The 17,892-nt window shown below is 37.7% G+C and overlaps 1 pseudogene; it reads right to left on the bottom strand.

Moving 5' to 3' along the window:
* LOC149571048 (uncharacterized) overlaps positions 1 to 17,680 on the bottom strand; it is a 37,984-nt pseudogene extending 20,304 nt beyond the window's left edge.
* Positions 17,681 to 17,892: the final 212 nt, after the last annotated feature.

Raw genomic sequence — 17,892 nt, forward strand, 5'->3', positions numbered from 1 at the left:
GTTGGAATTTGATGCCAATAAAATCAGATATCCAATTTTAAATCGGATATCTGATATGTTCCCCATGAAATTTTGGTGGGAAAAAGAGTTTGTGATAGTAATTAAATATTTGTATATATGTATTTATTAATATAAATACATATGTTTATGTATTTATATTTGCTTTATATAAATACATATATGTATTTATTTTTAAATTTATATTTATATTAAGAAATATATCGATATATAATTATATATAAATATATTTATATTAAAAAATATGAGTAAATATTTATATATTTATTTTATATATTTATATATTTGTGAGTATATATATATATATGCACACTTTTGACATTGTTTATAATTTTTATATGCTCTTTTTGCTTTAGTATATAGTAGTATATTATAGGATGTTTTTGTGCATCATATATATATATATATATATATATATATATATATATATAAGTGGGTAATATATTTATTCTTATATTTATATAGTATATAATTGATTTATATACATAGTAACTATTATATATATACATAATATATTATATATATATATACTATGACCCCCTTTGACACATATTACCCATTCGAATATGTCTCTAGGGGTCCTAGGACCCCAATGGACATATATCATCATTTAATGGGTCAAAGAGGGTCATAGGTCACCTTGTGACCCCCTTTGACCCATATTACCAATTTGAATATGTCCCTAGGGGTCTTGACATATGTAGTTGTTTAATGGGTCGTGACTTATGACCCCCTTTGACCCATATTACCCATTTGAATATGTCCCTAGGGGTCCGAGGACCCCTAGAGACATTTGTCATCGTTTAATGGGTCAAAGAGGGCCATAGGTCACCCTATGACCCTGTTTGACCCATATGAACGATTTGAATATGTCCCTAAGGGTCCTAGGACCCCTAGAGACATATGTCATCGTTAAATGGGTCAAAGGGGGTCATAGGGTGACCTATGACCCCCTTTGACCCATATGACCCATTCGAATATGTCCCTAGGGGTCTTAGGACCCTTAGGAACATATTTGAATCGTTCATATGGGTCAAAGGGTCTTTGACCCATATTACCCATTCAAATATGTCCCTACGGATCCTAGGACCCCTAGAGACATATGTCGTCGTTTAATGAGTCAAAGTGTGTCATAGGTCACCCTATGACTCCCTTTGAGCCATATGAATGATTCAAATATGTCCCTAGGAGTCCTAGGACCGCTAGGAACATATGTCATCGTTTAATGGGTCAAAGGGGGTCATAGGGTGACCTATGACCACCTTTGACCCATATTACCAATTCAAATATGTTACTAAGGGTCTTAGGACCCCTAAAGACACATATAACCCCTTTTGATCCATATTACTCATTCGAATATGTCGCTAGGGGTCCAAAGACCCCTAGAGACATATGTCATCGTTTAATGGCTCAAAGAGGGTCATAGGTCACCCTATGACCCCGTTTGACCCATATGAATGATTTGAATATGTCCCTAGAGTTCCTAGGACCCCTAGAGACATATGTCATCGTTAAATGGGTCAAAGGGGGTCATAGGTCACCCTATGACCCCCTGTGACCCATATGACCCATTCGAATATGTCCCTAGGGGTCCTAGGACTCTTAAGAACATATTCGAATTGTTCATATGGGTCAAAGGGCCTTTGACCCATATTACCCATTCAAATATGTCCCTACGGATCCTAAGACCCCTAGAGACATATGTCATCGTTTAATGGGTCAAAGGGTATCATAGGTCACCTTATGACTCCTTTTGAGTCATGTGAACAATTCAAATATGTCCCTACGAGTCCTAGGACCCCTAGGGACATATGTCATCATTTAATGGGTCAAAGGGGGTCATAAGGTGACCTATGACTGCCTTTGACCCATATTATCTATTCAAATATGTCCCTAGGGGTCTTAGGAGCCTTAGAGACACCTATGACCCCCTTTGACCCATATTACCCATTTGAATATGTCCTTAGGGGTCCGAAGACCCCTAGCGACATATGTCATCGTTTAATGGGTCAAAAAGGGCCATAGGTCCCCCTATGACCTCTTTTGACCCATATGAATGATTTGAATATGTCCCTAGGGGTCTTAGGACCTGTAGAGACATATGTCATCGTTTAATGGGTCAAAGGGGGGTCATAGGTCACCCTATGACCCCATTTCACCCATATGAACGATTTGAATATGTCTCTAAGGGTTCTAGGACCCTTAGCGACATATGTCTTCGTTTAATGGGTCAAAGGGGGTCATAGGTCACCTATCACCCCCTTTGGCCCATATGAACAATTCAAATATGTCCCTAGGGGTTCTACGACCCCTAGAGACATATGTTATCGTTTAATAGATCAAAGGGGGTCATAGGTCACCCTATGGCCCCCTTTGACCCATATGAATGATTTTAATATGTCACTAGGCGTCTTAGGACTCCTAGGGACATATGTTGTCGTTTAATGGGTCAAAGGGACCTATGACCCCCTTTGACTCATATTACCTATTCGAATATGTCCCTAAGGGTCTTAGGACCCCAAAAGAAATATGTCATCGTTTAATGGGTCAAAGAGGCTTGTGACCCCCTTTGATCCATATTACCAATTAGAATATGTCCCTAGTGGTCCTAGGACTCCTAAGGACATATGTCATCATTTATTGACCCATATGAACCATTCAAATATGTCCCTAGGGGTACGAGAACCCCTAGCGACATATGTCATCGTTTAATGGGTCAAAGAGGGTCATAGGTCACCCTATGACCCCTTTTGACCCATATGAATGATTTGAATATGTCCCTAAGGGTCCTAGGACCCCTAGAGACATATGTCATCGTTAAATGGGTCAAAGGGGGTCATAGGTCACCTTATGACCCCCTTTGACCCATATGACCCATTCGAATATGTCCCTAAGGGTCTTAGGACCCATAGGGACATATGTCCTTGTTTAATGGGTCAAAGGGGGTCATAGGTCACCCTATGACCACCTTTGACCTATATGAACGATTCGAATATGTTCCTAAGTGTCCTAGGACCCCTACGGACATATGTCATCATTTAATCAGTCAAAGGGGATCATAGGGTGACCTATGACCGGCTTTGACCCATATTACTTATTCAAATATGTCCCTAGGGGTCCTAGGACCCCTAGAGACATATGTCATTATTTAATGGGTCAAAGGGTGTCATAGGTCACCCTATGACCCCCTTTGAGCCATATCAACAATTCAAATATGTCCCTAGGGGTCCTAGGACCCCTAGGGGCATATGTCATCGTTTAATGGGTCAAAGAGAGTCATAGGATGACCTATGACCACCTTTGACCCATATTACCCATTCAAATATGTCCCTAGGGGTCCTCGGACCCCTAGAGACATATGTCGTCGTTTAATGGATCAAAGGGAATCATAGGGCACCCTATGACCCCTTTTGACCATTTGAACGATTCGAATATATCCCTAGGGGTCCTAGGACCCCAAGGGACATATGTCATCATTTAATGGGTCAAAGGGGGTCATAGGTCACCCTATGACGCCCTTTGACCCATATGAACGATTCGAATATGACCCTAGGGGTCCTAGGACCCCAAGGGACATATGTCATCTTTTAATAGGTTAAAGGGGATCATAGGGTGACCTATGACCCCCTTTGACTGATATGAATGATTTGAATATGTCTCTAGGGGTCCTCCTAGGACCCCTAGGGACATATGTCGTCCTTTAATGGGTCACCTCTGACCCCCTTTGGCCAATATGAACCATTCAAATATGTCTCTAGGGGTCCTAGGACCCCTAGGGACATATGTCATCGTTTAATGGGTCAAAGGGGGTCATAGGTCACTCTGTGACCCCCTTTGAACCATATTACTCATTTGAATATGTCCCTAGGGGTCCTAGGACCCCTAGGGATATATGTCATCATTTAATGTGTCAAAGGGGGTCATTGGTCACCCTATGACCCCCTTTCACCCATATTAGCCATTTGAATTTGTCCCTAGGGGTTTGAGGACCCCTAGAGACATATGTCATCATTTAATGGGTCAAAAAGGGTCATAGGTCACCCTATGACCCCCTTTAACCCATATGAATGATTTGAATATGTCCTTAGGGGTCCTAAGACCCTTAGAGACATATGTCATCGTTTAATGGGTCAAAGGAGGTCATAGATCACCCTGTCACCTCCTTTGACCCATATTACCCATTCGAATATGTCACTAGGGGTGCTAGGACCCCTAGGGACATATGTCATCGTTTTATGGGTCAAAGAGGGTCATATGAACGATTTGAATATGTCCCTAGGGGTTTTAGGACCCCTAGAGACATCTGTCATCATTTAGTGGGTCAAAGGGGGTCATAGGTCACCCTGTAACCCCCTTTGACCCATATTACTCATTCGAATATGTCATCGTTTAATGGGTCAAAGGAGGTCATAGGTCACCCTATGACCCCCTTTGACCCATATTACCCATTCAAATATGTCCTTAGGGGTGTGAGGACCCTTAGAGACATTTGTCACTGTTTAATGCGTCAAAGACCTTTTGACCCATATGAATGATTCAAATATGTCCCTAGGGGCCCTAGGACCCCTACAGACATATGTCATCATTTAATGGGTCAAAGGGGATCATAAGTCACCCTATGACCCCCTTTGACCCATATGAACTATTTGAATATGTCCTTAGGGGTTCTAAGACCCCTAGCGACATATGTCGTCATTTAATGGGTCAAAGGGGGTCATACGTCACCTATGACCTCCTTTGACCCATATGAACGATTCGAATATGTCCCTAGGGGTTCTAGGACCCCTAGAGACATATGTCATTATTTAATGGGTCAAATGGGGTCATAGGTCACCTATGACCCCCTTTGACCCATATGAACGATTTGAATATGTCCCTAGGGGTCCTAGAACTCCTAGAGACATATGTCATCATTTAATGGGTCAAAGGGGGTCATAGGTCACCCTATGACCCCCTTTGACCCATATGACACATTCAAATATGTCCCTAGTCATCATTTAATGGGTAAAAGCAGGTCATAGGTCACCCTATGACCCCCTTTGACCCATATTACCCATTTGAATATGTTCGTAGGGGTTCTAGGACCCCTAGGGACATATGTCGTCATTTAATAGGTGAAAGGGCCTTTGACCTATATAAATGATTTGAATATGTCCCTAGGGGTCCTAGTACCCCTAGGGACATATGTCATCCTTTAATGGGTCAAAGGGGGTCATAGGTCACCCTATGGCCTCCTTTGACCCATATGAATGATTCGAATATGTTCTTAGGCGTCCTAGGACTCCTAGAGACATATGTCATTGTTTAATGGGTCAAAGGGGTTCATAGGTCACCCTATGACCGCCTTTGACCCATATTACCCATTCGAATATGTCCATAAGGGTTCTAAGACCCTCAGAGACATATGTCATCATTTAATGGGTCAAAGAGGGTCATAGGTCACCCTATGACTCCCTTTGACCCATAGTACCCATTCGAATATGTGCCTAGGGGTCGTAGGACCCCTAGGGACATATGTCGTCATTTAATGGGTCAAAGGGACCTATGACCCCCTTTGACCCATATTACCTATTTGAATATGTCCCTGGGGGTCCGAGGACCCCTAGAGACATATGTCATTGTTTAATGGGTCAAAGAGGGTCATAGGTTACACTATGACCCCCTTTGACACATATGAACGATTTGAATATGTCCCTAGGGGTCCTAGGACCCCTAGAGACATATGTCATCATTTAATTGGTCAAAGGGGGTCATAGGTCACCTTATGACCCCCTTTGACCCATATGAATGATTCGAATATGTCCTTAGGGGTTCTATAACCCCTAGAGACATATGTCATCATTTAATGGGCCCCTTTGACACATATGAACGATTCGATTATGTCCCTGGGGGTTCTAGAACCCCTAGAGACATATGTCGTCGTTTAATGGGTCAAAGGGGGTCATAGGTCACCTATGACCCCCTTTGACCCATATGAATGATTCGAATATGTCCCTAGGGGTCCTAGGATCCCTAGTGACATATGTCGTCATTTAATGAGTCAAAGGGGGTCATAGGGTGACCTATGACCCCCTTTGACCTATATGACCCATTCGAATATGTCCCTAGGGGTCTTAGAACCTCTAGGGACATATGTCGTCATTTAATGGGTCAAAGACGATCATAGGTCACCCTATGACCCCCTTTGACCCATATTACCGATTTGAATATGTCTGTAAGGGTCCTAGGACCCCTAGGGACATATGTCATCATTTAATGGGTTAAAGGAGGTCATAAGGTGACCTATGACCTCTTTTGACCCATATGAACGATTCAAATATATCCCTAGGGGTCTTAGGACCCCTAGAGACATATGTTGTCCTTTAATGGGTCAAAAGGGGTCATAGGTCACCCTATGGCCCCCTTTGACCCATATGAACGATTCGAATATGTCCTTAGGGGTCCTAGGACTTCTAAGGACATATGTCATCATTTAATGGGTCAAAGGGGGTCATAGGTCACCATATGACCCCTTTTGACCCATATTACCCATTCGAATATGTCCTTAGGGGTTCTAGGATCCCTAGAGACATATGTTGTCGTTTAATGGGTCAAAGAGGGTGATATGTCACCCTATGACCCCCTTTGACCCATAGTACACATTCAAATATGTCCCTAGTGTTAGGATAAACCATGAACAGAAATTAAAAAACTACATGCAAATATAACCAATAACAGAAAAATAATAGATCACACAGAAATGAACACAAGGCACCAAGATTTAACGTAGTTCACCCAATCCCTGGGCTACGTCCACCATACAGCAAGTCTAATCTTATTACAATCTAGTGATTACAACCTTATTACAATCCGTAATCCCTTACAGCTCAATACCGCTGCAAGAACCAATTTTGCAGCACAACATAATGAAAAATACCCAACCCTAAGCTCTTTTTATACAAGTATTAAACAACTTTAGGGTTATACATATGTCGGCCATAATATGTCGGATACCATATCGGCCACGGCCCAAAAAAAAAATTCTAACCCCACTATTTATGAAGTATGTACAGTACTTTCCTGATCAGTCACCACAATCTAACATTCTCCCACTTGGGGACTGATCAGGCTCCACACTAAACAACAATCTCCCACTTGGAGACTGATCCTATAGCAATACCACTACCACATGGGGCTCCCACTGGATCAAACCACCCTGGACTCTACTGTTCTTTTATTCATGTTCAGTCTAAAAGACCAACCAAAGCTAAAGAGGAGTTTAGCTTTCCCTTGTTACAACCTTTGTCAACATATCTGCTGGATTTTCATTGGTATGTATCTTCTCTAGCTTTAACTGTCCATCCTCCAAAACTGAATGAATGAAATGGTACCGCAACTGTATGTGTTTGGTCTTAGAATGCAGAGTTGAATTCTTAGCAAGATGAATGGCACTCTGACTATCTATGAACAAATAACTATCCTTCTGAGGATGTCCCAATCCTTCCAAGAAGAACTGAAACCATATCATCTCCTTGGCTACCTCTGTTGTAGCAACATACTCTGCCTCTATAGTGGATAGAGCATTAATCTTCTGTAACCTAGAAACCCAGCTCACGGCTGCCCCACCAACAGTAAAGACATAACCTATAGTACTCTGCTAGTATCAATATCCCTAGCCAAATTTGAGTCAACGTAGCCTTGTAAATCAGTAGTAGAGCCCCCAAAGTGTAAACACCTATTGGATGTTCCTCTCAAATATCTGAGAATCCACTTGACAGCATTCCAATGCTTAAATCCTGGATGACTCATATACCTGCTAACAACTCCCACTGCATGTGCAATATCTAGCCTACTGCATACCATAGCATACATCAAGCTTCCTACAGCTAAAGCATAGGGTACCTTGGACATCTTATCCTCCTCTTCCTGTGTCATGGGACACATTTCCTTAGTCAATTTCAAATGATTGGGTAAAGGTGTGCTGACAACTTTAGCATTCTCCATAGAGAAACGTTGCAAGACCTTCTCAACATAATCAGCTTGAGATAGCATCAATGTTCTATTCTTCCTATCTCTGCAAATCTTCATACCAAGGATTTGTTTTGCTGCCCCCAAATCCTTCATGGAAAATGCATGTGCTAACTGGCGTTTTAGCCCCTTAATATGATCCATGTTAGACCCAGCTACAAGCATATCATCAACATATAAACATAAAATAATGTAGCTATCATCATCCAACCTCTTAAAATAAACATAGTAATCTGAATGACACCTGTTATATCCATGCTCATGCATAAAACTATCAAATTTTAGATACCATTTCCGAGGTGCTTGCTTCAAGCCATATAAACTTTTCTTCAATTTGCACACTAAGTTCTCCTTACCTTTGACCTCAAAACCTTGTGGCTAAGCCATATATATTTCTTCATCCAAATCACCATGAAGAAAGGTTGTTTTAACATCCATCTGCTCTAAATGCAAATCTTCAGTAGCCACAAGACTTGAAATAGTACGAATAGAAGTCATTTTAACAACAAGAGAAAATATCTCATCAAAATCAATTCCCTTTTTCTCTACAAATCCTTTTACAACTAACCTGGCCTTAAATCTTTTCTTACCTCCTTCCTCTTCTTTCAACCTGTAAACCCACTTATTCTGTAAAGCCTTTTTACCTACAGGAACTTGCACAAATCCCATGTCTTATTTTCCAACAAAGAGTCCATTTCATCGTTCATTGCAGACTTGCACTGAATCTTAGTATCCACCTGCACAGCTTCATCATAACTTTCAGGTTCACCAGCATCAGTAAGTAAAATAGAATACAAAGAGGGAGAAAACCTTTGTGGAGGTCTAATTTGCCTCGTTGATTGTCTAACATTTACTGGTGTGTGTGGTATTTGTTGTTGCAGTTGTTGCACATCATGAGGAATGGATGGAACATTAGCTTTTAGAGTATCATCCAGCACTACATAATCATCTTCTTTCTTTTCATGTTGCTGCAACAGATCTTTGTACAATAATTTCTCATTGAATATGACATCCCAACTTTTAACAATTTTAAGATTTTCAAAATCCCAAAGCCTATAACTAAATTCATTGATGCCATATCCAACAAAGACACATTTCTTTGATTTAGCTTCTAGCTTGGTTCTATTTTCAAAGTCTATATGAACAAAAGCTTCACAACCAAAGGTCTTGAGAAAAGAATAACTCACCTTCTTACCAGTCCATGCTTCCTCTGGAATACCATAGCCCAAAGGAGTAGAGGGACCTCTATTAATCAAATATATTGCAGTATTGACAGCCTCCACCCACATGTGTAAGGGCAACCCAACATGCAACCTCATGCTCCTTGCGCGCTCCATTATAGTCCTGTTCATGCGTTCAGCCACTCCATTTTCCTATGGAGTCCTTGGAACAGTTTTCTGTCTACGAATACCATTAGTGGAGCAATAATCTTCAAATTCATGACTGCAATACTCACCACCATTATCAGATCTGAGACATTTTAATTTCTTACTAGTCTCATTTTCAACCAAGCATTTCCATTTCTTAAAAGTTATAAATACATCATATTTCTGTCTAAGGAAATAAACCCATACTTTTCTAGTTGCGTCATCAATAAATGTAACATAATAATGAGAGCCACCAAGGGAAGATACTTGAGCTGGTCCCCATACATCTGTATGCACAAGCTTTAATTTTTCCTTTTTGTTTTCCTTTCCAGTCTTTACAAAACTCACTCTCTTTTTTCTTCCATACACACAACTTTCACAGAAATCCATATTCACACATTTTAGACCTGGTAAAAATTTCTTTGAATGAAGTACTTTCATACCTTTCTCACTCATGTGCCCAAGTCTATTGTGCCACAGTGCTGTATCAGAATCTATAGCAGCTATTTGTTCTCTCTGCTCAATTGCAGCAATTGTTCCTGAACATTCATTTTTCTCTGAAACAATCAAAGTAGAAGGAACAATATGACTTGTACAAAGATATAAGGTGCCTACTTTCAAACCTTTTGCTACTACAAGGGAACCTTTTGAAACCTTCCAATTTTTATCATTAAAAGTAACTACACAACCCTCATCACCGAGTTGCCTTGCTGAAATTAAATTCTTACTCAGCTTTGGAACATGTCTTACCTCATGTAGTAGCCAATGATTCCCATTCTGCAACTTAATCTTAATTTTTTCCTTTCCAACAATTTGACAGGGTTCATTATCCCCCAAATAAACAAGCCCAAAATCTCCTTGGACATAATCAATGAAATAACCTCTATGAGGTGTAGCATGAAATGAAGTGCCAGAATCTAAAACCCATGAATCATCAACACTCTCTAAAGACAGAAGCAAAGCATCCTCTTCGGATTTGTTAGTTACCACATTTGCCTCCTTGTCTCCATCTAATTTATCTCCTTCATTTTTCTTTCGATTCCAACAATCTTTCTTTTTGTGCCCTAGTTTCTCATAGTACCAGCAATCATTTGGTCCTCTCGATTGAGACCTCCTCCCCTTTGACTTTCCTCTTGATTTCCCACGATTTCCAGAGTTACTTCATCTTTCAGTCGTTCTGCCCCTACTTTGTGCATTCAAAGCACTTCCTAATGCAGATCCACCTGAGGATTTCCTACGAGTTTCCTCACTCAAAACAACACCGATCACATCATCATATTTTAGGGTACTAGATCCAGGAACAAAATTACTCACTGCCTTTACCAAGCCATTCCAGCTTTCAGGCAAAGAACACAAAATCAAGAGAGCCCTAATTTCTTCATCAAAATTGATACCCACAGAAGATAACTGATTAGTAATAGTATTAAACTCATTTAAATGATCTACAACAGATCCACCTTCTGCAATTTTCATATTAAATAAACGCTTCATGAGAAATACCTTGTTTGAAGTGGAGGGCTTTTCATACAGTGTTGCTAGAGTTTTCATCAAATCTTCTATTGTCTTTGCTTTTTTAATATTAAATGCCACCGATGGTGCCAAGCATAACCGAATGCTTCCAAGTGCCTTTCTGTCCAAAAGATCCCATTCAGCCTCTGACATAGTTCCCTAATTCTTGGCTTTGCCTTCCAACGGCTTCCATAAATCCTTCTGATATAGATAGTCTTCCATTTGCATCTTTCATAACTAGAAGTTCTGCCCAATAAACCTATCAACCCTCAGCTTACCCTCATCTGCCATCACACCCACTCAACCGTGAGACTCCCACTTAACCGTGAGACTTTCCTGCAGAGGATAACTGAAAAACAACCTCGCTCTGATACTACTTGTTAGGATAAACCACGGACAGAAATAAAAAATTTACATGCAAATATAACCAATAATAGAAAAATAATAGATCACACAGAAATGAACACAAAGCACCAAGATTTAACGTCGTTCACCCAATCCCTCGGCTACGTCCACCAAACAACAAGTCTGATCTTATTACAATCCAATGATTACAACCTGATTACAATATGTAATCCCTTATAGCTCAATACCGCTGCAAGAACCAATTTTGCATCACAACATAATGAAAAATACCCAACCCTAAGCTCTTTTTATACAAGTATTAAACCACTTTAGGGTTATACATATGTTGGCCATAATATGTTGGCTACCATGTCGGCCACGGCCCAAAAAAAATATTACCCCACTATTTATGAAGTATGTAGAGTACTTTTCTGATTAGTCACCACAATCTAACACCTAGGGGTCGTAGGACCCCTAGGGACATATGTCGTCATTTAATGGGTCAAAGGGACCTATGACCCCCTTTGACCCATATTACCCATTCGAATATGTCCTTACGGGTCCTAGGACCCCTAGAGACATATGTCATCGTTTAATGGGTCAAAGGGGGTCATAGGTCACCCTATGACCCCCTTTGACCCATATGAACGATTCAAATATGTCCCTTGGGGTCCTAGGACCGGTAGGAACATATGTTTTCATTTAATGGGTCAAAAGGGGTCATAGGTCACCCTATGACCCCCTTTGACCCATATTAACCATTGTAATATGTCCCTAGGGGTCGGACCCCTAGGAACATATGTCATCGTTTAATGCATCAAAGGGGGTCAATGGTTGACCTATGACCCCCTTTGACTCATATATATTAATAATATACATATATATTAATAACATACATATATATATATATATATATATATATATATTACGTTATTATATTTAATAAAAATATTACGTTATTATATATATTAATAACATATATATATATGTATCACGTTATTATATTTAATGAAAATATTATGTTATTATATATATTAATAACATACATATTAATATAATAATATATAATACATATTATATTAATGAAAATATTAAGTTATTATATATATATTAATAACATACATATTAATATAATAATACATATTATATATTTATATTTAATATATTACGTTATTATATATATATATTATATTATTATACATATTAATATAATAATATATAATACATATTATATTTAATAAAAATATTACGTTATTATATATATATTAATAACATACATATTAATATAATAATATATAATAAGTATTTTATATATATATAAATTACGTTATTATATTTAATAAAAATAATACTAATATAAATTATATTTATAGATTGTAATAAGATTAACATAATATATTATTATATATTACTAGATTATATCTTATATCTTTACATTATATATATATATATATTGAAATACGTCTTTACATAGTAATATAAGTGAAATAATTTATAAATCATAAGTTATAACGTTTAAACCTAATTTTTTCTCCAAAATGGGTTGGGATTTGAAATTTCTCACCCGGAGCATATCGGATATCTAATTATAAATCGGATATCCGATTTGAGATCAGATAACCAATTCTGGATCAGATATCCGATTTGAGATCGGACAACTGATTCTGGATTGGGTATCCGATTAGGCTTGGTATTTACCAAGCCTACCCGGTCAACCCAAAATATGTATTTAAAGAGGGTTTTAGTGATACTCAGACTTCGGGTAGCCGTCTGACAATGTTATTTTGATCAAAATTGAATGAAACAAAAAGGGTTTTTTAATATCGCTCTCTAGATTCCATCAATATAATTTCTATCAAATTCTGAGTTCGATAAGTATTTATTAGTTAATTATCAATGAAGATTATTGTAAAGTGCTGATTGACATACTGACTGAAAAATAGCTATAACTTTCAAATGGAATAACATTTTTTAAATCTAAAAGTTGTGTCACATTCTATACTTTGCCTAGTATAGGAAAAAAAAATTAAATTAAATTTGGTAAAAAAATTTATTAGTTAGGGTGGTCAGACATGGGACTTTTTTGTTTTCGAAAAAATTTTGGTAGAAAATTCATATTTAATTATTTATTTGGAATAAAAATACTGAAAAATATGCGTCACATCCGAGCATGAGTCTACTTTTCATATCTATAATTATATTAAAAAAATATTATGAATTGATTTTGATTAAGGTGGTTAGACATACACATTTTTATTTTTGCACTGAAATTTTCTTAGTACTGCATTAAAGTTCAAACTTTTGACCAATCAATTATTTTTTTCTCTTGATAAGGCCTAGTAGTTTAGAAACTACATTCAATTTCTTACAAATTATTGTTTTACAACTTTTTGATATAAATTCCATAACCACTTCAAAATTATGTGTCAAGTTGACATAAACCTGATTTACTGATTTTTCACTGCCACTTAAGGCCATAGTTTAGTACACCATGATCCTGCACATACCCTGGATGTTCCTTTTATCAAATCTGCCTCTACCTCTTCCTCCTTGAGCACCTCCTCTTTCTCTAGATCCTTTTGAAAAATTCTAATTTTGACCCCTTCCTAAGCCTTTGTTGTTGTTACTGATGCTGCTAGCACCATCATTCTTTGAAAGTTGCAATTGGGAAGCAAAAGCCTTATCATTAACACTAGTAGATGTGTCCCTTATTCTATCCTCATGTGATATGAGAGATCCAACCAATTCATCATACTCCATAGTAGCTAAATTTGTTGCTTTCTTCCATGACAATTGCTACAATATTCTAGCTTGGGGTTAGAGATCTTAATACCTTCTATATTACATGCTCTTGAGTCATAGGTTCACCCAAAGTGGCCATTTTATGAGTCACATCTTTCACTCTCACACAAAAATCTCTCACATTCTCTGTCCCTTTCATCTTCAAGTTCTCATATTCTCTTTTCAAAGTTTGTAGCTTCACAACCTTGATTTGATCATTGCCATGGTAAGCATCTTTTAAGTCTTTCAGGCCTCTTTTTTTTGTGCATCAACAATTCAGAGAAACAAGCTCTTATCAAGAGGCATCTGAATGTGAAACAATGCCATTGCATTCTTCTTTTTAGCTTCTTTCTTCAATCTCGTATCATTAGGTTGGAGAGTATTCCAATCTGCAAGCTCTTCATATCCAGATTCAACAATCTCTCAAAAATCTTTCCCAATCAAAAATGTTTTCATCTTGATTGACCACTATTGGTAATCAACACCATCAAACTCTAGAATTTGCAAATTGTTTGCCATGCTACTATCTTCCAAACACCTTCAGCTCTAATACCAAACGTAGAATATGAAAACCTAGACAAGCAGATTTATAACAGCAAAGAAGACCAAAAAAAAAAAAAAAAAAACAAATAAAACAAGCCTTCTCAAATACAATTTGTATGAAGAAACAGGGTATGCTCTTTTTTTAGCACAGCAAAGAACTAAATTTGTATTGCACCTTTTTTCCTTATTACATAAACGTATTACAGCATTCTGTATTTATTAGCGAAAAAAAAAAAATACACATGCAAAGAGAATATCTTTTGGTGAAACCTACAATGGCTATCCTAGGCATAACTGCTTGCTACTGTAGTTAGATGGCACATAATCTGCACTTTACTGAATGCAAAAAATCTATTTAAAACCTATGCCAGAGATGGATTGTTTGTAACATAACGTTTGATTATATCTAACATAAAGAAATGCATGATCATAGGAAATTTATAATGTTTTTTTCATGCCAACGATCATGCATTGAACTTAATAGAAAAACTATATGCAATCTAAAAAAAAGGTGAAACTGGAGTGGAGGAAAACAGTAAAGTTGAAGTTAATATCGTGCATGCATCAATCTTCATCCCATTCATTGTTTCGGCTGTTGTACTGAAAAGCACTTTTAGAAGCTTCCCTGCTGAAATTTATCAGCCCGCCGCAAAGGTAAACGAATCCATCCATTCCGGTGCAGCAAAATTTCCTACAGCGTTTTCCCATGGGCAATTTTACTGATTTCCAACGGCTCGTTCGGATATCATATGAACAAAACTCTCCTTCTTCTTCTGTCCGATCAATCACTTACGGTAGAAAGAGCTCATAATTGATGGTTGCGCTGCACAGATTCATAATTTCCATGGAAATTGAAAGAGAAGAGAGGGGATTCGGCAAAATAATGGGCCTGAGGCTGGGAGGGTCAACAAGCAGCCATCTTGTGTTGCACTCATTTGCACGCACATACTCATCTCCGTTGAATTTGCTGTCAAAGACTCCAATGAAGACACAGAATTTCGTTGGGAGATTGAGAGAGCAGTGAAGAGATGTAATGAAAGATGCATTTTTGCAAGCATTCGCCCACGCTCGGGAAGTGCAGGAGGTGATTGCTCTATTTTGACGAGGCAGTAGCTTGCAGATTCATCCATAATTGTGTTCTTGGGAAGGCTGCCTCAGCCTCCACATATATATTTGTGAGGAGAAGAACAAATAAAGTATAGGTAGCTAGGTACCAGGCTTATAGCATGCTATACTCATTTTATTATAAAAAATAATAATAACTTTTTCATGTTCTGGAATGGTAGTTTACACAGTTCGATATTGCAAGTGGGTCATAGGACGAGGATTTCAAAATGGCTAGGAAACGATCAATGCGATGAAATGGCACTTGATGATGACGTTTAACGTTCACTTCCCTCGTCTCGGAGAAAATTATTTGTAGTGGGAATATCACTATCTTTATTTGAAAAATAGCTCACAATTATCTCTATTTATTCAAATACGGCCTTTTAACAAATTCCCAAGCCTGAAGATGAGGGGAGGATTGAGAGGAAGACTGACCGTGGTGTTAATAATTTGGATTGTTTTGTCATTATTGGCAAATAAAGGTTATTATTAAAAAAAATTAAATTGTTTGAAATCTTCAAACAATTATCATGGAGGCATGTTTGAATATTATCTTATGGCAAATATAACTTCTCAATTTTTCTAGAGGTTTGGAAGACTCATCCGATTTTACATGCTTCTCTCCTCTGAAAATCGATACACAGTGAATCGAAACCCTTGGAAAATTTTGCCCTTAGCTCTAAAAATCTTTGCGCTATGAATATTTTGCAACCTTACTATTTAATAATAGAAAATTGAAAATTTTACTACAATATTAAGCTTGCACGAAATAGCATTGATCAAAAGTAATGCTTCAATAGTGATATCTATGTTGTGCCATGAAATTTGAAATTCCACTATCAATCTTCAAGAATCGAACGACTTAGCTTGAAACCAAAAAGAATGCATTAACCATTTTTAGAAATGGCTAGGTGTCAACAAGATGCTTCCCCACATTTGCTAAAATTCGGCCACTTTCATATTGTGAGAAAACATTGATCATTGATCTTTACAAGATCGACGATCATTAAAACCTTTAGAACTTTATAAATCCATTTTTGATATCTTGGTCCCACTAATACAGTCACCCTCCACCACAAAAACATGTAAACCATTCCAACAAATCAATGTGACTAGGCAACCCTTTGAGTGACTGGCCCCACTTGTCCACATGGCACTCAAATGCTTCCCCACTTTCGTTAACATCAAACACTTTCATAAAGCAGTAAAGCACCCTCTATCAATCTTCAAATGATCAATGGTCCCATACAACTCACCTTTTCATAATCCAATCAGCAAAAATGACAAATGAAATAGCCCTACTTTTCCAACATGTACTGACAACACCTGACACTTATAAACCCATTCTAACACATCCACCTTTTGCAACGCATTAGGAAGTTAACATCACCAAGGGCTACTTATCATGTAGGTGCTTCATCACATTTGCTAAAGGTCAAGCAAGTTTGTAATGCGGGAAAGTGCTCATTATTGATCTTTCTAAGATCAATAGTTAGTAAATTTAAACCCTACAATGGTTAAAACACTTCAAATAATATTAAGGAATTAATAGGGATTGAAACCATGGTTAAAAACAAAGGTTTATGGAAAAATACATAGTTTGTAGGGAAAGTAATTTTAAAATAAATATGGGAAAAGGTAAAGATAAAACCTTAAAGTGAAAAGCTTCCCACGTTATTTTCTTACTTTTTGGAATGTTTGAAGACTGAGGTACAACAACAAGGGTCTCATGAAAATTTAATAATTTCATCTAAGATTTTTACCATATCTTACCTTTAAACATAAAACCAATGGTTATTTCACTATGGAATATAACAACATTAATGCAAGGTGAAAACCCAAGCCAATAGAACTAACACCGATAACTTTGTTGAGGGGATGGTAATGTGGTATGGAATGTTGCAAGACTATGGAGCCACTAACATAATAGTGGAAGGAGACTCTAACTCATAATTGGCATTCTATAGAGCAAGGCTAAATACCTGTGGAGATTGATTCCCCATATGGAATATTGTGGGAGAAACCTCCTATCCTTCAATGAATTCAAAATTGTTCACACTTTGGGAGAGTCAAACCATGCTCCTCACTATCTAGCTAAGTAGAATCTGTCCTTCAAGGGTTGGAAACATGTTAGTGTGATGGACTGTACTTAGGATCTTAAGGAAATTGTGGAAAATGATAGGAAATACTATCAAGGGTTATAGTAAGAGAAGAT

Source organism: Cupressus sempervirens, chromosome 2 (genome assembly GCF_028749045.1).
Source record: "Cupressus sempervirens isolate cs-2001-9-10 chromosome 2, ASM2874904v1, whole genome shotgun sequence".
In the NCBI taxonomy this organism is placed as follows: Eukaryota; Viridiplantae; Streptophyta; class Pinopsida; order Cupressales; family Cupressaceae; genus Cupressus; species Cupressus sempervirens.